Genomic DNA, 23,190 nt, shown 5'->3' with positions numbered 1-23,190 from the left:
GGAAGGGGGGAGAAGAGGAGGGGGCATCTATAAGGAAGGGGGGAGAAGAGGAGGGGGCATCTATAAGGGGGGGGAGAAGGGGGCATCTATAAGGAAGGGGGGAGGGGAGAAGAGAAGGGGGCATGGGCATCTATAAGGAAGGGGGGGAGAAGAGGAGGGGGCATCTATAAGGAAGGGGGGAGAAGAGGAGGGGGCATCTATAAGGAAGGGGGGAGAAGAGAAGGGGGCATCTATAAGGGGGGGGGGAGAAGGGGGCATCTATAAGGAAGGGGGGGAGAAGAGGAGGGGGCATCTATAAGGAAGGGGGGAGGGGAGAAGAGAAGGGGGCATGGGCATCTATAAGGAAGGGGGGAGGAGAGAAGGGGCATCTATAAGGAAGGGGCGGGAGAAGAGGTGGGGGCATCTATAAGGAAGGGGGGGAGAAGAGGAGGGGGCATCTATAAGGAAGGGGGGAGAAGAGGAGGGGGCATCTATAAGGAAGGGGGGAGAAGAGAAGGGGGCATCTATAAGGAAGGGGGGGAGAAGAGGAGGGGGCATCTATAAGGAATGGGGGAGAAGAGAAGGGGGCATCTATAAGGAAGGGGGGGGGGAGAAGAGGAGGGGGCATCTATAAGGAAGGGGGGAGAAGAGAAGGGGGCATCTATAAGGAAGGGGGGGAGAGGAGAAGGGGGCATCTATAAGGAAGGGGGGAGAGGGGGGCATCTATAAGGAAGGGGGGGGAGAGGGGGGCATCTATAAGGAAGGGGGGGAGAGGGAGGCATCTATAAGGGAGGGGGGAGAGAGAGACCATCTATAAGGAAGGGGGGGAGGGGGACATCTGTAAGGAAGGGGGGGGAGAGGGCCATCTATAAGGGGGGGACACCATAGGGGGAGAGCAGGCCATCTATAAGGGGAGAACATAGGGGGAGAGGGGGACAACATAGGGGGAGAGGGGGATATAAACGTACAACATTGGGGGAGAGGGGAACATCTATAAGAGGACAATAAAGGGGGAAAGGGGGCCATCTATAAGGGGACAATATAGGGGAAGAGGGGGCCATCTATAGGGGGGGCAACATAGGGGACCATCTATAAGGAGACAACATGGGGGGGCATCTATAAGGGGGACAGCGGAGGGGGGCAACATAAGGAAGCTATCTATAAGGAGGGGCGACAGAGAGGAGGGCCATATACTAAAATGGGATCACATAGAGTCAGCCTACCCACTAAATGTGGGTGTAAAGGGGCCAATGCAGATGTGCAGTATAGAGAGATGAGGATGGTGACAGAGTGTGGAGCCTAATATGTCTGTCTGGCAGATTCTGTGGATTCGTGGCCCGGAGAAGTTCTCATAACGGCCCAGGACAGATGGAAAAGAAAATGAAAAGGGAAGAACTCCCATCAGAGAAGACGTCTCCTGTAAGTCACCTGATGTAACTGTACTGTAATTTATATGGTGTACAGGACCTGTGTAGAGCTGAGTGTGTTGATGGCATAGTGGTCGATCGAGAGGGGGGGGGGGGGGGGGGGCGGGGGGGCCCCAATCAAAAGTTTGCTATGGGGCCCAGCCATTTCTAGTTACGCCCCTGAGAGAGAGTGTGGTCGGTACTGGGGTCACTATGGTAGTTATAGAGAGAGTGTGGTCAGTACTGGGGTCACTATGGTAGTTACAGAGAGAGAGAGAGTGGTCGGTACTGGGATTACTATGGTAGTTATAGAGAGAGAGTGGTCGGTACTGGGATCACTATGGTAGTTATAGTTATAGAGAGAGTGTGGTCGGTACTGGGGTCACTATGGTAGTTATATAGAGAGTGTGGTCGGTACTGGGATCACTATGGTAGTTATAGTTATAGAGAGAGTGTGGTCGGTACTGGGGTCACTATGGTAGTTATAGAGAGAGTGTGGTCAGTACTGGGGTCACTATGGTAGTTATAGTTATAGAGGCATTGTGGCTGGCACTGGGGTCACTATGGTAGTTATAGAGAGAGTGTGGTCAGTACTGGGGTCACTATGGTAATTATAGAGAGAGTGTGGTCAGTACTGGGGTCACTATGGTAGTTATAGTTATAGAGTGTGGTCAGTACTGGGGTCACTATGGTAGTTATAGTTATAGAGTGTGGTCAGTACTGGGGTCACTATGATAGTTATAGAGAGAGTATGGTCAGTACTGGGATCACTATGGTAGTTATAGAGAGAGTGTGGTCAGTACTGGGGTCACTATGGTAGTTATAGAGAGAGTGTGGTCAGTACTGGGGTCACTATGGTAGTTATAGAGAGAGTGTGGTCAGTACTGGGGTCACTATGGTAGTTATAGTTATAGAGTGTGGTCAGTACTGGGTCACTATGGTAGTTATAGAGAGAGTGTGGTCAGTACTGGGGGCAATATGGTAGTTATAGTTATAGAGGCATTGTGGCTGGCACTGGATGCTTTGTGGCACTCATTGTTATAGGACAATGAGGGAGATTTATCAAACATGGTGTAAAGTGAAACTGTCTCAGTTGCCCCTAGCAACCAATCAGATTCCACCTTTCATTCCTCACAGACTCCTTGGAAAATGAAAGGTGGAATCTGATTGGTTGCTAGGGGCAACTAAGACAATTTTACTTTACACCATGTTTGATAAATCTCCCCCAATGTCTTTGGCGCTGTGGTCGGAGCTACATCATCATAGTATAGGGGTATTGTGGCAGTCATTGTTATAGGACATTTTGGTTGGCACTGTGGCAGCTGTGGTCGGCACTGGGGGCATAACAACAGGCATGGATATAAGTCTCATATCTACATATCCCTCTTTAGTATCTCATATAGGCATTGTATAGGCTGTATGTATGACTGGCAGAGGAGACTTCACATGTGGTAAATGGCGTCCACTCACTGATGGAAGAGATTCCCACAGGTCATGTGACGGCACCAATGATGAGTAACAAAACTCATTCTGCAAATGAACCAAACAACAAGACTGCGGAAATCCTGGATTACTGAATGGTCTACACTACTGATCACCCTTCGGCTGTCAGGGCATGCTGGGAGTTGTAGTTTTGCAATAGGTGGAGAGCCACACAGTGGAGATGACTGTTCTACATTACCGGTCGCCCTCTCTCCTCCTTTAAGTAACATGAGCAGCGCTGAGAGAAGATGTTTTGGTTTTCTTTTCTCTTTAACAATACACAGGAAACAGGAAGAATGGAGGGGGGGGGGGTGTCCTGTCCTGCAGAGACTCATACAAACACTATACCAATGGAGTAGAACTAAAAGTCCCAGCACATCAGCAAAACATTCTTGAAATGAATGTTGATTTATAACTCTCTAGAGCAGTGTGCCCCAATCTGAAGCTCTCCAGCTGCTGCAAAACTACATCGCCCAGCATGCCCTGAGGGCATTATGGGAAATTTAAGCCCTTATTACACAGGACGACTGGAAGAGCAAATGAGCGCTGTCTCTCTTCCTGCTCTCTGCCGATACACACGGCGGCAGCGAGCGGGTGAGTCCGGGGGCGGCCACGGAGAGCTGCGGGGGGGCTGCCCGGGTGATCGCTAGATTGTCCAGGCAGCCCATAGCAGATAGCGGCGGTCTGCTATCTGCCGCCGCTCCTATTCCACCTTTTATTCCACAGGACGATTACCTGCCATGTTCCGTGTAATAGGGTCTTTTGTTTTGCAATAGGTGGAGAGCCAGTATTTCTCATCTATCTATCTATCTATCTATCTATCTATCTATCTATCTATCTATCTATCTATCTATCTATCTCCTATCTATCTATCTATCTATCTATCTCCTATCTATCTATCTTCTATCTATCTATCTATCTATCTATCTATCATCTGTCTGTCATCTATCTATCTATCTATCTCCTATCTATTATCTATCTATCTATCTATCTCCTATCAATTATCTATCTATCTATCTATCTATCTATCTATCTATCTATCTATCTCCTATCTATTATCTATCTATCTATCTCCTATCTATTATCTATCTATCTATCTATGTCCTATCTATTATCTATCTCCTATCTATCTATCTATCTATCTATCTCCTATCTATCTATCTATCTCCTATCTATCTATCTATTATCTATCTATCTATCTATCTATCTATCTATCTATCTATCTATCTATATCCTATCTATCTCCTATCTATTATCTATCTATCTATCTCCTATCTATCTCCTATCTATCTATCTATCTATCTATCTATCTATCTATCTAGACAAACAAAAAAATCGACTTGCAGCACATCCAGACTTGAAGGTGAAAATAGTGAAAATTTATTCCATAAACGATACACAAGGAAAAACAGCGACGTTTCGCTCCTCCAATTGGAGCTTTCTCAAGCCAGTCTTGTTTTCAGATCCCAAGATGTCTCCCCCACATAAATCAGGCCACACGGACACCAGAGTATATATATGACCCAGTCTGATGAGCATGTGAGATAACACTTGATTTTGTAAGCCTGCTGCGTAATAGGATGTACAAATTCTGGACCTTTTTTCATTAATTTGCAGTTGATACAGTTTAGGCAAGGGAAGGACCCTGTGTTCCTGCGACCCAAATAAGTTTGTCTCTCGCTGCGTTCCTTAATCATTATGTTTTTAACAAGTTGGTCCTTCAGGTTTCTCCCCCTACGATAAGACATCAGGGGAGGAACCTGAAATTCTGTAACCTGTTTATGTGTATTCCTGATGATGTGCCAATACTTGTTCAGGATCGAAGATATTCTAGGCGACCAATCTGAATACGTCGATACAAATGGAATTCTTTTGAGTTTAGTGTCAGCAACTTTGCTCTCCAATAATGTGCCTCGCTCAATGGCATAAATTTTTTAATCACTTTGATTGACAGTGGATTGCACCAATAGGGTGCTCCCCACCTGTATTTAAATGTGTGATGTGCTCACTTATACTGGCTTGAAAATGGTGGCGTGAGGCCACAGAAACGTTGCCTATTGCTGTGCTGTGACAACTTATTTTTGGACACTGGAATAAACACTGATTTTTGCATCTATTTGGGAGTGCCATTGAATCTACTTCAGATATCTATCTCCTATCTATCTATCTATCTATCTATCTATCTATCTATCTATCTATCTATCTATCTATCTCCTATCTATCTCCTATCTATCTATCTATCTATCTATCTATCTATCTATCTATCTCCTATCTATCTATCTACCTATGTCGTATCTATCTATCTCCTATCTATCTATCTATCTCCTATCTATCTATCTATATATCATCTATCTATCTATCTATCTCCTATTTATCTATCTCCTATCTATCTATCTATCTATCTATCTATCTATCTATCTATCTCCTATCTATCTATCTATCTATCTATCTATCTATCTATCTCCTATTTATCTATCTCCTATCTATCTATCTATCTATCTATCTATCTCCTATCTATCTATCTATCTATCTATCTATCTATCTGTCTATCTATCTATCTATCTATCTATCTCCTATTTATCTATCTCCTATCTATCTATCTATCTATCTATCTATCTATCTATCTCCTATCTATCTATCTATCTATCTATCTATCTATCTATCTATCTCCTATCTATCTATCTATCTATCTATCTATCTATCTCCTATCTATCTATCTATCTATCTATCTATCTATCTATCTATCTATCTCCTATCTATCTATCTATCTATCTATCTATCTATCTATCTCCTATTTATCTATCTCCTATCTATCTATCTATCTATCTATCTATCTATCTATCTATCTATCTATCTATCTATCCATTTATCTATGTAATAGATATCTATCTCTCTTGCAATAAACACACCACCATTAAAGGCCAATATGGAGCATGTAGCCAGCAGCAAAAGCCCTAATCTAAATAGTTTACAATTTAGAATAACAATATAATAACAACAACAACAACGTACCTATGTTTACATAAGGTATCTATAAACATACAAGTAACAAAATAATAATAACAATACATCTATGGTTATATAAACTGTAAATATACAACGTGTAACAATATAAAGCAACTATTGACTGGAACATCTTCTAGCAATGACACAAAAGCAGACAGGATACATCGGGCCATTAGGACATGTTCACCTGGTGTAATATTCACGCACAGAAATCCACTGTGGAAAATGATGGTCGTTAATAATGATCATTATTTACTAGCGTCTTTTAAAAACATGCCCATTATTTGTCCTAAAAACTCTTGTGTGAACATATCTAAATCAACGATCAATGACATACAAACGATTTTCTGATCGTTGCCTGCAATTACACAGAACGATTATAATTTAAATTCGAACGATTTTTCGCACAATAATCGTCCCATGTAAGGGGCCTATTTCCTGGAGCGATAATCGGCTGAATCGGCCAGATTCGGCCGATTATCGCTCAGTGGCATATAGAGAACGATCAGCCGGTGATCATGTCATTAGCTGATCGTTAATTTAGGTTCAAACCTAAAATCATCAGTCACTACCCGCGCATCGCTGCATGGAATAGCGATGCACGGTGGGCGACCGACGATTTTAAAACATCATCCTTTACCTGTTCAGGCTGTAGGTCTTCTCCTGCGCTCCTTCCTCCTCCCAGTCCCGCGTGCAGCAGCAGCTTCAGAGTGACCTGTCTGAGCTGATAGACCGCTCCGCTAATCACTGGTCAGGACCGCCGCGGACAGTGATTGGCTGAGTGGTCTGTCAGCTCAGACAGGTCACTCTGAAGCTGCTGCTGCACGCGGGACTGGGAGGAGGAAGGAGCGCAGGAGAAGACTTACAACATGGTTAGGTAAAGGATGATGTTTAAACAAGGGCTGCAAGGACATCGGTAACAATGTCCCTGCAGCCCTCGCTAAACGATTATTGGGCTGTGGAATAGGCCCTGCAAACAAGCGCAGATCGGCGCTCGTTTACATTGTCGATCGGCCCTGGTCGTCCTGTGGAATAGGACCCTTAGTCAGAAGACATCCTATAAGGGCTTACAATCTAAGGGCCCTATTCCACGGAACAATTATCCTTCACATAATCGTTTACGATAAGCGATCTCAAACGACCGCTATTGCAAATGACCTGAAATTGTTCACCCAGTTACATGGAACGATCATCGTAACTTATGACCGTTCTTGCGGTCGTCTTGTTGTCGCTACTGCGAATGACCGAATGACGTCTTATTCCATGCGAACGATTCATAGTTTAATCGCTAACTGCTATGCAACCAAACGATTATCACTTTAATCCGAACGATAATCGTCCCGTGGAATAGGGCCCTTACTCATCTACAGTACATTCCCAAAGGCTCATGGGAGGAGGAGGTCCTACTCCATGTGAGATTACAATCTAAAGGAGTCACTCTGCTACAGAACATTCCTGAAATCTCAGCTACTATTAAAGGATCCTATTACCTAAGAGCTTACAATCTAATTTAACTACTGCACATATCACGACCACCTGGAAAGGAGCATCCTTGACCTATTATGGTCCGTTTACAGGGAGCGATAATTCGCCCAATCGATCGTTTATCGATTTTAAAGCAACAATTTGATTTTTATGAGGTTCAGCGTTTAGACGAAGTGAAAAATCATTTAAAAATGTGTTATTGCGATCATTTTTAAGATCGCTTAGGCCCATCTCACACATAGGGTGAATCTGTTAAAGACTGTTTACACAAAGCGATCTTCGAATTCTTAGCGAACGACCAACGACGATTTGAGAACGCGTTGAAAGATCACAATGAACGATTTCTCGCTCGTCGCTTGATCGTTCCCTGTGTGTACAGGAGCCGATTATCGCTCAAATACGATCGTTATCGCAAAAATTCGAACGCGAATCGTTCCGTGTAAAAGCACCATTACAGCCTGCAATCTAAAGGACTCAGCTACTTCAGTAAGGTCTAAATTCTCACCTAACAAGAGATAACCTTATACTCTGATGCTGCGTTTACACGAAACGATAATTGGCCCAATCGTACGATTAACGATGTCGGAGTAACGATTTTTTTTCTCATAACGATCAGGGTTTAAACGGTACGATATATCGTACAAAAATCCGTTTTGCGATCGCTAAAGCCTATCTCACACATTGGTTAAATCGGTGAACGACTTTTTACACAGAACGATCTGCGAATTTTTTCCGAACAACGATTTGAGAACATGTTGTAAGATCAAAATGAACAATTTCTCATTCGTCATTTGATCGCTCGCTGCGTTTACACGTACGATTATCGTTCCAATTCGATCGTTGTTGCGCAAATTCGCACGATAATCGTTACGTGTAAACGCAGCATAAGAGCTTGCAATCTAGTGGATAAACTTCATTCCAGCTTAAGAAGAGATTCTATACCCTAATGCTGCGTTTACACGGAACAATTATCGTGCGAATTCGCATGATAACGATCGAATTCGAACGATAATCGTACGTGTAAATGCTGCGAACGATCAAACAAAGAAAGAGAAATCGTTCATTTTGATCTTACATGTTCTAAAATCGTCGTTCGCAAAAATTTCGCATATCGTTCCGTGTAAACAGTCGTTCACCGATTTTTCTTATGTGCGAGATAGGCTTAAGCGATCGCAAAATGATCGCAAAACGAATTTTCCGTACGATATATCGTACTGTCTAAATGCTGATCGTTATAAAAAAAATCCTTGCTCCGACATCGTTCCTGTTCCCTAAGAGCTTACAATCTATATACATGACTAAGCTATAGCACCCTCAGTAGGGTCTTACAATCTAATCGACTAACTCCACGCCAGCTATGATTAAAGTTTCTGTACCTTATGGTGCGATTACACAGAAAGATTTATCTGACAGATTTTGGAAGCCAAAGACAGGAATGGATTTGAAAAGAGGAGAAATCTCAGTCTTTCCTTTATGACCTGTTCCCTGTTTATAGTCAGTTCCTGGCTTTGGCTTCCAAAATCTGTCAGATAAATCTCTCTGTGTAAACGCACCATAAGGGTTTACAATCTAGTGAGTAAACTACATTTCAGATATCAGAACAGATACAGATTCTGTACCCTTATGGTGCGTTTACACAGAGAGATTTAATCTGAAAGATTTTGGAATCCAAAGCCAGGAATGGATTTGAAAAGAGGAGAAATCTCAGTCTTTCCTTTATGACCTGTACCCTGTTTATAGTCTGTCCCTGGCTTTGGCTTCAAAGATCTGTCAGATAAATCTGTCTGTGTGAGCGCACCATAAGAGCTTACAATCTAGTGGACTAACTGGACTCTAGTTATAAGAACAGTTTCTGTACCCTAAGAGCTTACAATCTAGTGGGCTAATGCCACTGCAACTATAGGCGATTCTGTACCATAAGAGCTTACAATCTAGTGGGCCAATGCCACTGCAACTATAGGCGATTCTGTACCATAAGAGCTTACAATCTAGTGGACTTACTCCGCTCTAGTTATGACAACAGTTCCTGTGCCCTAAGAGATATATATATATATATATATATATATATATATATATATATATATATATATCCTTATGATAGATGGATAGATAGATGGATAGATAGATAGATAGATTGATAGATAGATAAGTAGTTAGATAGATAGGTAGATAGATAGGTGATAGATAATAGATAGATAGATAGATAGATAGGAGATAGATAGATAGATAGATAGATAGATAGATAGATAGGAGATAGATAGATAGATAGATAGATAGATAGATAGATAGATAGATAGATAGGAGATAGATAGATAGATAGATAGATAGATAGGAGATAGATAGGAGATAGATAGGAGATAGATAGATAGGAGATAGATAGATAGATAGATAGATAGATAGATAGGAGATAGATAGATAGATAGATAGATAGATAGATATGAGATAGATAGATAGATAGATAGATAGATAGATAGATAGGAGATAGATAGATAGATAGATAGATAGATAGATAGATAGGAGATAGATAGATAGATAGATAGATAGGAGATAGATAGATAGATAGATAGATAGATAGATAGATAGATAGATATGAGATAGATAGATAGATAGGAGATAGATAGATAGATAGATAGATAGATAGATAGATAGATAGATAGATAGGAGATAGATAGATAGGAGATAGATAGATGATAGATAGATAGATAGATAGATAGATAGGAGATAGATAGATAGATAGATAGATAGATAGATAGGAGATAGATAGATAGATAGATAGATAGATAGGAGATAGATAGATAGATAATAGATAGAGAGATATATAATAGATAGATAGATAAATAGATAATAGATAGAGAGATATATAATAGATAGATAGATAGATAGATAGATAGGAGATAGATAGATAAATAGATAGATAGGAGATAGATAGATAGATAGATAGATAGATAGATAGGAGATAGATAGATAGATAGATAGATAGGAGATAGATAGATAGATAGATAGATAGATAGATATGAGATAGATAGATAGATAGGAGATAGATAGATAGATAGATAGATAGATAGATAGATAGATAGATAGGAGATAGATAGATAGGAGATAGATAGATGATAGATAGATAGATAGATAGATAGATAGATAGATAGATAGATAGATAGGAGATAGATAAATAGATAATAGATAGAGAGATATATAATAGATAGATAGATAAATAGATAATAGATAGAGAGATATATAATAGATAGATAGATAGATAGATAGATAGATAGATAGGAGATAGATAGATAAATAGATAGATAGATAGAGAGATATATAATAGATAGATAGATAAATAGATAATAGATAGAGAGATATATAATAGATAGATAGATAGATAGGAGATAGATAGATAGATAGATAGATAGATAGATAGATAGATAATAGATAGAGACATATATAATAGATAGATAGATAGATAGATAGATATGACTCTCAGCATACACAATAGGGTCCTGTCCCATAAGAGCTTACAATCTAATTCAACATTCCATTAGCAAAATCTTTTACACATGAGCTGCAAACTGGATCAAGATCAAGGATCAATGCAAGGAACTAACAATAATGCAGCCTTCACCATTCTTGCCACAAACCAGCAACATAGCAGCGCTGAGTTTGCAAGATGTTCCCCAGTTTAAGTGATCCATGGAAAAGTTCTTGAACAAGGCGAGATGACATATCCAGCTCTGCTACATGAAAGGAATGTACATGAAAGAAAGCAATCACTCACCTCTGGGCAGAATGTGTATTCCAAAGAGTCCAGGGGAGGAGACAGATCCCAAGAGAAAGAGGAAATTCACTAATTTTTTTTATATATATAGATCAAATGCAAACTAGGGATTTTTTTTTATCCAGTCATTTGTTTGCATGGAGTCTGTGGATTTGCTAGAGGCGGAAATGGTTGGGGGAGAAGGGAGATGGAGCAACAGGCAGCTCTGGCAGAAAAAAGTGCAGCAGCAGCCACATTGGGATTGAGTTATAGTGTAGCAGGGTCACTGAGTGGAGGAACTCCTCCTCTTCTTGTGACTGAGCTGCCATGTCCCTCCTCCTTCCTCCTCCTCCTCCTCCCAGCCCTTCTTCCTCTGCTGTGATGACAGGGCAGGCAGCAGTCCCTCCATACAACACACATTCCCCAAAGATTAAAAGCATTCAGGATCAAAACCAGGGAATAAACAATGCCCCGCTTCATGGGCGCTCAATGAAATCCCCCAGTACCAGCATTGCTATTCCCCACTGTTCTGCCAGGATGGTCCCGAAACGCGTTTGGAAAAAGTATTTCGCATTTAAATATTTGTTTTAGATTGGAATCCCCGGTCAGTTTTAGTTTTTTTTTTTCTTAGTCTTGATCCGTAACAGCTTAATGTGCAGTTTTCGTTCCCGTTATTTAGTTTGGACGGGTTTTATCTGAGATTTTTTCTTTTTTTTTTCTTTCTAGGTTTGCGGCGAGATGTTAGGGAAATAGAAGAAAGAAAAGTAGAAGAAGAAGGAAAAAAAAAGAAAGTTTAGTTAGTTAGAAATGTATATAGTATACTGGGGGAGATTTATGAAACATGCTGTAAAGTGAAACTGGCCCAGTTGCCCCTAGCAACCAATCAGATTCCACCTTTCATTTTCCAAAGAGTCTGTGAGGAATGAAAGGTGGAATCTGATTGGTTGCTAGGGGCAACTGAGCCAGTTTCACTTTACACCATGTTTGATAAATCTCCCCCATATTATATAGGCGTCTGTTTCTTAGGGTACTATTACACGGATTACACCGATTTGGCCGATTATCATTCCACATAATAAGGACAATGACCAGCCGATGATCGTTATCATCGGCTGATTGTTGATATAGGTTCTGACCTACAATTGTCGGGCGTTGACCGCGCACCGCTACGTGTGATGGCGGTGCCCGGCCGGCAACTGACGATATACATTACCTATCCAGGCTGCAGGGCTCCTCTTCCTCTCTGCTTCTCCCTGGGTCCCGGGGAGAAGCAGACCACAAGAGGAGCCCTGCAGCCTGGACAGGTAATATATGCAGTTTAAACAAGGGATGCAAAGACATCGTTTACGATGTCCCTACAGCCCTTGTTAAACGATTATCGGGCCGTGTAATAGGCCCATTAAACAAGCGCCGATCTAGCGCCAATATTTATTATCAGGCCCCCATCGGCCCGTCTAATAGTACCCTTAGGGTACAAACACACACACACCGTATACGCAGCAGATATGCAGCAAATACGCAGCAGATACGCAGCAGATACGCAGCAGATTTGATGCTGTGTTCAGTTATTTAGATCTAATCTGCTGCGTATTTGCTGCGTATCACAGCAGTAAATACGCTGCGTATACGGTGTGTGTGTTTATACCCTTATTCTGCATTTACACGAAACGATAATTGGCCCGATCGTACGATTAACGATGTCGGAGTAACGATTTTTTTTTAGACGGTACAATATATCGTACGGAAATTTGTTTTGCGATCGTTTCCTATGTGCGATCTCGCACAAATTTGCACGATAATCGTTCTGTGTAAACGCAGCATAACTCTTCCTTCTATTGGCTCTATAAGGTTTGCTGATAGCTTAGAGTTGTGATCTGCAATGTACCGCTCTCTCTAGCTGATGCAAAACTACGACTCCCAGCATGCCCAGAGAACTGCAGGACAATCAGTATGAGACTTTTTACAGATTCTCTGGCGACATTTTTTCTCTTTTAAATCAACTGGTGTCAGAAAGTTATATTGGTTTGTAATTTACTTCTATTTAAAAATCTCGGGTACTTATCAGCTGCTGTATGTCCTGCAGGAAGTGGTGTATTCTTTCCAGTCTGACACAGTGCTCTCTGCTGCCACCTCTGTCCATGTCAGGAACTGTCCAGAGCAGTAGGAAATCCCCATAAAAAACCTCTCCTGCTCTGGACAGTTCCTGGCATGGACAGAGGTGGTAGCAGAGAGCAGAGTCATGCAAGATATACCACATCCTGCAAGACATACAGCAGCTAATAAGTACTGAAAGACTTGAGATTTTGAAATAGAAGTAAATTACAAGTCTTTATAACTTTATGACATTAATTGATTTGTAAGATTTTTTTTTTTTTGCTGCTGTACCCCTATAATGATCCCCAATCTGTGGCTGCAAAACTACAACTCCCAGCATATCCGACCAGCCACAGAACAACCAGTGACTACTGCAGATTCTATAAGGTTTGCCAATATCTTAGAATAGTGTGGCTGTGAAACTACAACTCCCAGCCTGCCTAGACATCTGCACAACAATCAGTATGGTAACTATTGCAGCTTCTATAAGGAATTCGACTTATCTTAGAGCCGTGATCCCCAACTTGTAGTTCTAGAGATACTGCTAAAACTACAACTCCCAGCATGTCTGGATAATCAGTATGGCGGCTATTGCAGACTCTATAAGATTTGTTATTATCTTAGAGCAGTGATTCCCAACCTGTAGCTCTCCAGCTATTGCAAAACTACAACTCCCAGCATGACCTGACAGTCAATAAACAACCAGTTTGGCCAGTACTGCAGATTAAATAAGGTTTCCTAATAATTTAGAGTCGTAATCCTTAATCTGTGGCTCTCTAACTTTTGCAAAACTACAACTCCCAGTATGCCCTGGCAGATGCAGACTGTATAGGCATGCTGGGAGTTGTAGTTTTGCAAAAGCTGTACAGCCACAGATCAGGGATCACTGTTTTAGAGGGACAAATCTCCCATTTTAGTCCAGTCCCAGACAGCTATGATACATGGCCATATGTTACAGCTACAACACCTGGACCCCTGCAGTTATATCACCATAGCGTTGTGCTGTTCAGTACAGCAAGGAGGTTAGATGTCGTGACTATAATAAGGACATTAACATGCAATGGTATTGTAGGCGCCAGACTCCAACTGTATTCAGTGATATCCGGATCATGCAGAAACCAAGGAAAGCTGGATGATCTTATGGCTGCCTAATAATCACCCAGCTTTCCTAGAAACAGAAAGGCTTATATAGTAAGCTGTCTAAGTGGACGGTAGTTCCTCAGACTTCTCACTCCCAGACTTTTGTAGCTGCTATAATATAAGGAGTTTCAAGTTTCAAGGAGGCAGAGGTGTAGTTAGGCTCTTGTTCCCCCAGGGCAAAAATCTGTTTGTTTCCCTGGTTGTGTCTTAAAGGGTTCACACACACAAAAAAAAATTCTTTCAAATTAACTGGTGACAGAAAGTGTCAGAGATGTGTAATTTACTTCTATTAAAAAATCTCAAGTCTTCCAGTACTTATCAGCTGCTGTATGTCCTGTAGGAAGTGGTGTATTCTTTCCAGTCTGACATGGTGCTCTCTGCTGCCACCTCTGTCCATGTCAGGAACTGTCCAGAGCAGGAGAGGTTTTCAATGGGGATTTGCTACTACTCTGGACAGTTCCTGACATGGACGGAGGTGGCAACAGAGAGCACTGTGGGGGAGATTTATCAAACATGGTGTAAAGTGAAACTGGCTCAGTTGCCCCTAGCAACCAATCAGATTCCACCTTCCATTTTCCAAAGAGTCTATGAGGAATGAAAGGTGGAATCTGATTGGTTGCTAGGGGCAACTGGGCCTGTTTCACTTTACGCCATGTTTGATAAATCTCCCCCTGTGTCTCTTTGAGCTCCCATCAGGCCTCAAGCGGAATTAAAGGAGTTTAACATGTAGTAAAGTTGTACAACAAGCAATTTAAAAAAAAAAATTCTTTTAAGTATATTTATATTTTTTCCTCAAGAAATCACGCCATATTTGTTTCCAATATGTGAATTATGATAATACGGGAGGGCAATGATCTCACGAATGTTCCTGCTATAAATATCCAGCAAACAGCAGGGAATGATGAATAATAATTGTCATTTGCATCGTCCTGGACTTGTATTATATAAAGAATTTGTGATCTGTAATCGCCAATGAATCCCGGTTATCAATCACAGGCAGATGCCGCTGCCGACTGCAAAGATGTGTCTGTCACTTGTGGATGTGCCGAGCGAGGGAGACTGCTGGCCAGACTGTAATAAATATGGATTACCCCCTCACATATGGCCCAACATTTAACAGAACAGCAACTATAACAGGTTATCTCCCAGATAGCTTGGCAAAAATTGCTTTTTTTCTTAAAGTGACAGCGCACCATCTTCCCCAAAGTGATGTCATATATCTCAGGGTCGTCTCCTCTCAAAATGTGCCTGTGCTTTTATATATTTATCTACATTATTATAGAACGCAGCTTCATTGAATGCTAGATTCCTTAGTAAAGGTTTATTTAATGAGGTGACAACCTTTGTGGGCATAAGAGCGACAGTGGTCACTGTTCACACAGTCCTGGTTCCTGTTTATAGTGAAACCCACAATGTATTGCAGGATCTGTCACATGTCCAATACCCCTAGTACCAAATGGACCCTCCTTCCTTCCTGCCCCTTTCTCCCTCCATTTCTTCCTTCCTCCCTCCCTCCTTCCTGAATCCCTCTCTCCCTTCCTTCCTCCCTCCCTCCTTCCTACCTTCCTTCCTTCCATACTTCCTCCCTTCCTTCCTTCCTACCTTCCTCGCTCGCTCCCTTCCTTCCTTCCATACTTCCTCCCTTCCTTCCTGCCCCTCTCTCCCTCCATTTCTTCCTTCCTCCCTGCCTTCCTTCGTCCTTACCTCCCTTCCTCCCTCCCTTCCTCCCTTCCTTCCTTCTTTCTTCTTTTTCTCCCTCCTTCCTTCCTGCCCCTCTCTCCCTCCATTTCTTCCTTCCTCCCTCCTTCCTGAATCCCTCTCTCCCTTCCTTCCTTCCTCCCTTCCTTCCTAACTCCCTCTCTCCCTCCCTCCCTCCATTTTTTCCCTCCTTCCTTTCTTCCTTCCTTCCTTCCTTCCTCCCTTCCTTCCTTCCTTCCTGCCCCTCTCTCCCTCCATTTCTTCCTTCCTCCCTGCCTTCCTTCGTCCCTCCCTCCCTTCGTCCCTCGCTTCCTTCCTTCCTTCCTTCCTTCCTCCCTCCCTTCCTTCTTCTTTCTTACTTTTTCTCCCTCCTTCCTTCCTGCCCCTCTCTCCATCCATTTCATCCTTCCTCCCTCCCTCTCTCCCTTCCTTCCTTCCTCCCTTCCTTCCTTCCATCCTTCCTTCCTAACTCCCTCTCTCTCCCTCCCTCCATTTTTTCCCTCCTTCCTTCCTTCCTTCCTTCTTTCCTTCCTCCCTTCCTTCCTCCCTTCCTCCTTCCTTCCTTCCTTCCTCCCTTCCTTCCTTCCTTCCTTCCTCCCTTCCTTCCTTCCTTCCTTCCTTCCTTCCTTCCTTCCTCCCTCCCTCTGTCTCTACCTCCCTTTCTTCCCTCCTTCCTTCTTCCCTCCCTTCCATCCTTCCTTCCTAACTCCCTCTCTCTCTCCCTCCCTCCTTTTTTTCCCTCCTTCCTTCCTCCCTTCCTTCCTTCCTGCCTTCCTTCCTTCCTTCCTCGCTCCCTCCTTCCTCCCTTCCTTCCTTCCTTCCTTCCTCCCTTCCTTCCTTCCCTCCTTCCTCGCTCCCTCCTTCCCTTCCTTCCTCCCTTCCTTCCTTCCTTCCTCCCTTCCTTTCTTCCTCCCTCCCTCTGTCTCTGCCTCCCTTCCTTCCCTCCTTCCTTCTTTCCTCCCTTCCTTCCATTCGCCCTCCCTCCTTTTTTCTTTCTTCTCCCTCCATCCCTTTCCTATCTTTCTTTCCTCTCTCCTTCTTTCTTTCTTTTCCTCTCCCTTATTTCTAACTCTACTTCCCTTGCCTCTCTCCTCCACTTCCCTATTATTATTATTATTATTTATAAAGCACCCTTAATTCCAGAGCGCTATACAATAGATAGGGATAACAAGCAGGAACAGTACAAGATCAGGACACATTACAGAAGGCAAAAGACAGGCTGGTACATGGGGTAAGAGGACCCTGTCTGCGAGGGCTACTCTTTTACTTTTTTTTTCCTATCATTTCTTCTTTCCTTTCCCTATTATCTCTATATTATCTCTGTCTTTCTCACTCTCTTTTCCTTCCCTCCTTCCCTTTCTTTTTCCTATCCTCTCCCATTGTATGTCTCTCATCCACACTATGTATAATAGAGATGCGCGATCGACGGCTGATGACACTGTAGAAAAATTACAAACTTTATACATTACCTCTCCACGCTCCCCGGTGTCCTTCCTGCTTCTGCCCTCTCCTCTGCAGTAAGAGACCGCTCAGCCAATCACTAGCTGCTGTGGTCCTGTCTTGGCCAGTGATTGGCTGAGCAGTCTGTCACTGCAGGGACGGCTATAGACTGCTATAGAGCTGCATGGACATTGCTAACAAAAAAATATGTATACAGCCCTTGCTGCACAATATTTAAGCTGTGTAATAGGCACAGTTATCCAGAATATCGGGCCATGTAATATAATATGGACCTAACTCTTCGTCTCTCTCTCTCTTATTTTTTCTCATTTCTACTTCCCAGATTTACTGAGATGAGTAGTATTCAGTATTATGCACCCTGTCCAAACGACTGACACCAAGCCAGATCCTAGGGCTGGGTGAGGAGGGTAATGTTATATCTCTATGCTCATCACAATATATATTTCGGTAGTACCTTTTTATTTGATACATCTCACTTTAGCCATGTAGTACAGAACCTAATCCCCCTGAGAACAGTGCGGCAGGACATGTGCCTCCTCCAGGTTGCACAGTTGTTGCAGTATCCATCACTTATCACATGCAGTATCCATCACTTATCACTTGCAGTGAGTATCACTTATCACTTGCAGTATCCATCACTTATCACTTGCAGTGAGTATCACTTATCACTTGCAGTGAGTATCACTTATCACTTGCAGTATCCATCACTTATCACTTGCAGTGAGTGTCCCCAGATTCTGCGGAGCATCATTCAGCAATCCTCACCCAGATCTATTCTTCAACACACTGCGGCCCAGAGCGAAGGCAAACAAACCTCACTAATAGAAACATATCCGCAATGTCTATGTATACAGTATATACCAGTGTCCTGCACTGAGGAGCCATACTAAAGGGGGTCCCTGCCTTGAATAATCCCTTTATATTACACTGGTTTCTGACTATAAACTTATCAAAGAGTGTCCTACTGCACCTTCCAGCAATGCTCTTTAGTCCCTTGGAGAACCTAGCAGCAAGTGCTCAGTTTGCCTGCAGCGCCACCACAGGAGAAGTGAAGCATTGCATGATGTTTATGTAAATGAATAGGCTGTCGTTATAGTGCATGGACATGTAGGGTCCTCCAGAGAGAGAGACACTCTTTATAGTTAGTTATTTCACTTGTATTGATGAATACCCTGAAAAACAGAGTCGTTTACAGTTAACAGAAAGATGTGCTTAAAGGGAACCTGTCACCAAGACAATGCTATCTAATCTATCACCATCATGTTATAGAGCAGGAAGAGCTGAGCGGATTGATATATAGCTTTGTGGGAAAAGATTCAGTATAACTTATAACGTGTTGATTGAAATCCCTGCTCATTCTGTGTTAGGAGTCCAGTGGGTGGTGTCACTCAATGGCAGGACTCCTTAGCATGGAAACAATCAATAAATGACAAGTTATACTGAATCTTTTTCCATAAAGTTATATATCAATCCGCTCAGCTCCTTCTACTCTATAACATAATGCCGATAGCTTTGATAGCATTTTCATAGTGATAGGTTCCCTTTAAGATGTGGCTTACTGTCACTTAAAAAAAAAGCCTTTTGATATTTTAAAGAGCAAAACAGGGAGAAATGTGTTTCATCTCATTGTAGCAATTGATGGAGGTCTGAAGGGCCAGATCCTGACTCCTCAAAATGTTTAACCTGTCAAAGTTTTTTTTTTTTTTTTTTAAAGTGACAGTAACACATTAAACCCTATACTAGATTTGGTGTTTCTGAGATATTCAAGTTCTGCTTTGATTGATTCCGTAGATGTATATGATTTTCGGAATGAGAACTTCAATGACATTTATAAAGGTATCTAAATACCATATGTCATATATCACCTGGAAAGGCTAAATACAGTATATACCCACAGTAAATTTCCACAACACTATTTTTAAGGCTGAAAATGGAAAGTAGCACGAGATTCTCATTCCAACTGTGTGGTTGGCAAATGTAGGATTCTTTCATACCTCCTACATGTGTGTCACCGAAAGCCAGGTTGTCTTTGCAGGACACACACAGGCCTCACACATGTCCCATTCCTATCACATGGTCCGAGACGCTAAGTAAACAGCAGGTGCTGTTGCCCCTGCTTGGAATGAGTCAATAGTCCATGGCCTGCATATGGCTTCCTCTGACTGCCTGCTGTCCTCACCTGTTCAGATTCCTGCACCTCGCGGCTGTAGACACCGACTGCCTCTATCTAGTCATGCTTCGCTCTATCTATCATTCTGCCCCTGATAACACAGCACCACCTGCTGGCTGCAGTAATACATGGAATCATTTGTATCATTTTTTTATCTTATCTTATCTGACTCCCACTATCTACTTTCTGGCATCAATTGATTAGAATTTCTTTTTATTGTTCTGGAGTGCCCCTTTAAGGTGACCAGACCATAAGTTTGGTTCATCTAACCAACAGCTACCTCACCCATCCCTGCATGCACAGCCAAACGTTCACATGTTGTGAGTAGAGAGAAGCCCCTATTACACGTTGCGATTATCGTTTAAAGATTCGCTATAACGATCGATTGTTAGTGATAACTAGCGATTTTGTAGAGAACGATTCTGAGGTTATCACTGTTTACAGATTACTGTTATGAACAATCGTTTTTACTTCGTGATATGGCCGTTAATCGTTCCTCAGGACAACCCACACGACATGTTTTATCGGCAAACGACTTATTACATAATACAGATATGTGATTAATTGGCGGACTACCAACGATAATTTTTTGTTAAAAAACAAAAATAAACGATTTTTCGTTTGTCGTTTTATCGTTGGGTGTTATTACCCGGACAGATAATCGCTTATTTTCAATAGTGATATCGAAATTTTTAAACGATAATCACTCCGGTAATAGGGCCTTAAGCCGCTGGCAGACTTCTCTGGTATCAGCTTATCTCTCTGTAAACAAAAGGACCTGTCAATTAAAATCTGACATACCTGACCCCTTCGGGGGAGACTCTGGAGACCTCCATACACGTCCTCCATGTTTTCCTACCTTCGTATATTGTTTCTTCCCTACTTTTGAGAACAGTGGGGCAGATTTATGAAAGGGGTACTCCGTAGAAATAAATTTGTTTTTTTTATCAACTGGTGTCAGAAAGTAAATTTATTCTATTTAAAAATCTCTAGTCTTCCAGTACTTATCAGCTGCTGTATGTCCTGCAGGGAGTAGTGTATTCTTTCCAGTCTGACACAGCGCTCTCTGCTGCCACCACTGTCCATGTCAGGAACTGTCCAGAGCAGGAGAGATTTTCTATAGGGATTTGTAAATAAATTACATATCTATATAATTTTTTGATACCAGTTGATTTGAGGATATTTTTTTAATACTCCTTTAATACTTAGTAAATTGAGACAGTATAAAACACTACTTTAGTGCAGATATACTAGATACTTTTGTCTTCCTTACGCCATCTCTTGAATAGTAATAGAACCAATACTATCATTGGTGTAAATCGAAGCCCCAGTACAGAATCTGTTGTGTTTCATCTATAGTACTGGCCTCCTCAAATGGGGAAGAGAGACTTTATGGACCCCCTCAGGCTCCTGGGCCCAGGTGCAACCACACCCTCTGCACCCCCTATACCTACGCCCTTTTTTACTGTAACATACAGATGGCTCCTGTCAGTAGAAATACTCGCTCCTTTTACTCCTTCACGCCTCCTTTTCTAAGCACCTTTTTAAAAATTTGTCAGGATAGGCCCAACTTGAGCCTGAATTCTAGTAAATTAATTTAGACCAATGTAGTGCTTGAAGAATCAAAAGACCCGGATTTCTTGGGGAAGAAATGGATCCTCTAGGACAGGATGGATGGAGGCCCTATAATGTATTTTTCATTGGAGCCCTAGAATATCATTGACTAGACACAACACCTTCGAGGAGAGCAGAACAGAAACAAATGGGTATAGTGCTCCACCATCTCAGCACCTGGACCTCTAACTAGAGATGTGCGAACCTCGACCATGCTTGGGGTTGTCTGAAACCTAGCATGCAGCATTTGACTACCGGTGGCTGAAGAAGTTGGATGCATCCCTTAGGGTCCTATTACATGGGCCGACTATGGTCCGATCATTTTAGTAAACGAGCTCCGATCTGCTAAATCGGCGCTCGTTTACTGGACCTATTAGATGGCCCGATAATCGGGCCGTAAGGACTGCATGGACATCGTTGGCGATGTCCACGCAGCCCTTGCAAAAACAGCTGACAGCCGATCTCTCCTCGCTCCTGGTCTTCTCTCCCAGCCTCCCAGTCCCGGCAGTAGCAGCGTCTGAGAAGCCTGTCAGCTGACAGGCCGCTAAGCCAATCACAGGCTGGTGGTTCCGGGAAGCTGCAGAGCACAGGAGAGAAGACCGTGAGCAGGGAGAGGTAAGGTGTCAGGTGTTTGGGGAAATGTCAGCCGTCGGCAGTAGCGATGCACAGTCGGTGCCCGATGATTTTAGGTCCAAACCTAAACCAACGATCAGCTGATGATCGTTGCCATCGGCTGATCGTTGTCTTTATTACACTGAGCGATAATTGTCCGATTCGGCCAACTTTCGCTTTGTGTAATAGGGCCCTAAGGCTGCCCTGAAAACATGACTACAGTCATAGGCCATAGGCTATATCCAAGTTTTCCAGGACTCTCTAGGACTGCACCAACTTCTTCAGCCATGGGGAGTCAAATGTTGCCCTAAATAAATGTTGCCCTAAATTTTAGGTAAAACTTTAACAAACGCAACAGAAGAGGACGACTGGAGGACATCTTAGAATTTTTTTCTTCTTTATCGTTTTTTATTCCATTTAAGTCATTATAATTCTTCTCCATTGTGAGCGAACAGAAGACAAGGAGCTGTATCCAGCTGTTTTGTTGATGGGCGAGCCGCCGTGAGTGATGTGTAACACAACTCCCTGTCGGATAGAAGTAGCGAGAATGTTTAAAAATCATTAGAGAGGATGAAAGCGAAGCCAAGGTGCGATGAGGACAAAGGTTGATCCTCGCGGCCCGCGGCGAGCGCCAGGCTTGTGTCTGGATGAGACTTGCGGCTTTATTGTTTACAGGATTCACATGATTAGGAAACAGCGAGGCCTGAGATTTTTATTTCAAAAGCAAACAAAAGCTTTTTCAACCCAACTTTATATATATCTACCTGTCTAGAAGCGGCAGCCGGGAGGAGCTGGATGACTGGAGCTGGACCGGTTTGATGCTCCGTGTCCTAGAATTGCCCCATCTGTTACCTTGATTTCCCTGTAATCAATGAAGAGACAATACAAAAATGCAAATCAGGCTGTGCTCATGCCGCCGTCATCTTGGCCGCCGTTTCCCCGGTGGAAACTGATTCATCTTTTTGGATCGGTTATTCTTCTGTATCCAGTAATGTGAAATAAAAAAAAAAAGAAGGAAAAACATCCATATGCCGCGTGAGTCTTTATGTTATTCTCTGTGGTATCTATGGTCGGTTATGTACTAACACTAAGAAGGATACCATGTGGCGTTTATAATACCTTATGTGCCGGGGCAGACTAAAATGGTCACAATAGCTACGCAATAAACACAACACCTAGGCTGGGTACCTCTAGATGGGCATGGAGACCTGTCCTATCTTAGTCACTGACTGGCTGAGCGGCCAGTCCATTAGCCGGGTTGTGACATGTTCACTGTGGGGATCTCGGAGCTCAGCGGG

General features: G+C 42.6%; 1 protein-coding gene across 4 annotated transcripts in view; it reads right to left on the bottom strand.

Moving 5' to 3' along the window:
* The window catches only part of TSPAN9 (tetraspanin 9), a 352,108-nt gene extending 329,431 nt beyond the window's left edge, over positions 1–22,677 (bottom strand). Inside the window, exon 1 of one of the 4 annotated variants that reach the window (XM_069968581.1) lies at positions 22,657–22,677. The gene's annotated coding sequence lies outside the window, so the exon portion shown is untranslated. Of the gene's footprint in view, positions 1–2,855; positions 2,874–10,971; positions 10,994–11,124; positions 11,364–22,656 lie in introns of those variants that run through there. The other 3 variants (XM_069968550.1, XM_069968557.1, XM_069968574.1) reach the window with 3 other exon arrangements.
* Between the last annotated feature and the right edge of the window lie 513 nt (positions 22,678–23,190).

Source organism: Dendropsophus ebraccatus, chromosome 1 (genome assembly GCF_027789765.1).
Source record: "Dendropsophus ebraccatus isolate aDenEbr1 chromosome 1, aDenEbr1.pat, whole genome shotgun sequence".
NCBI lineage: Eukaryota > Metazoa > Chordata > Amphibia > Anura > Hylidae > Dendropsophus > Dendropsophus ebraccatus.
This window is presented reverse-complemented; position numbering and strand designations above follow the sequence as displayed.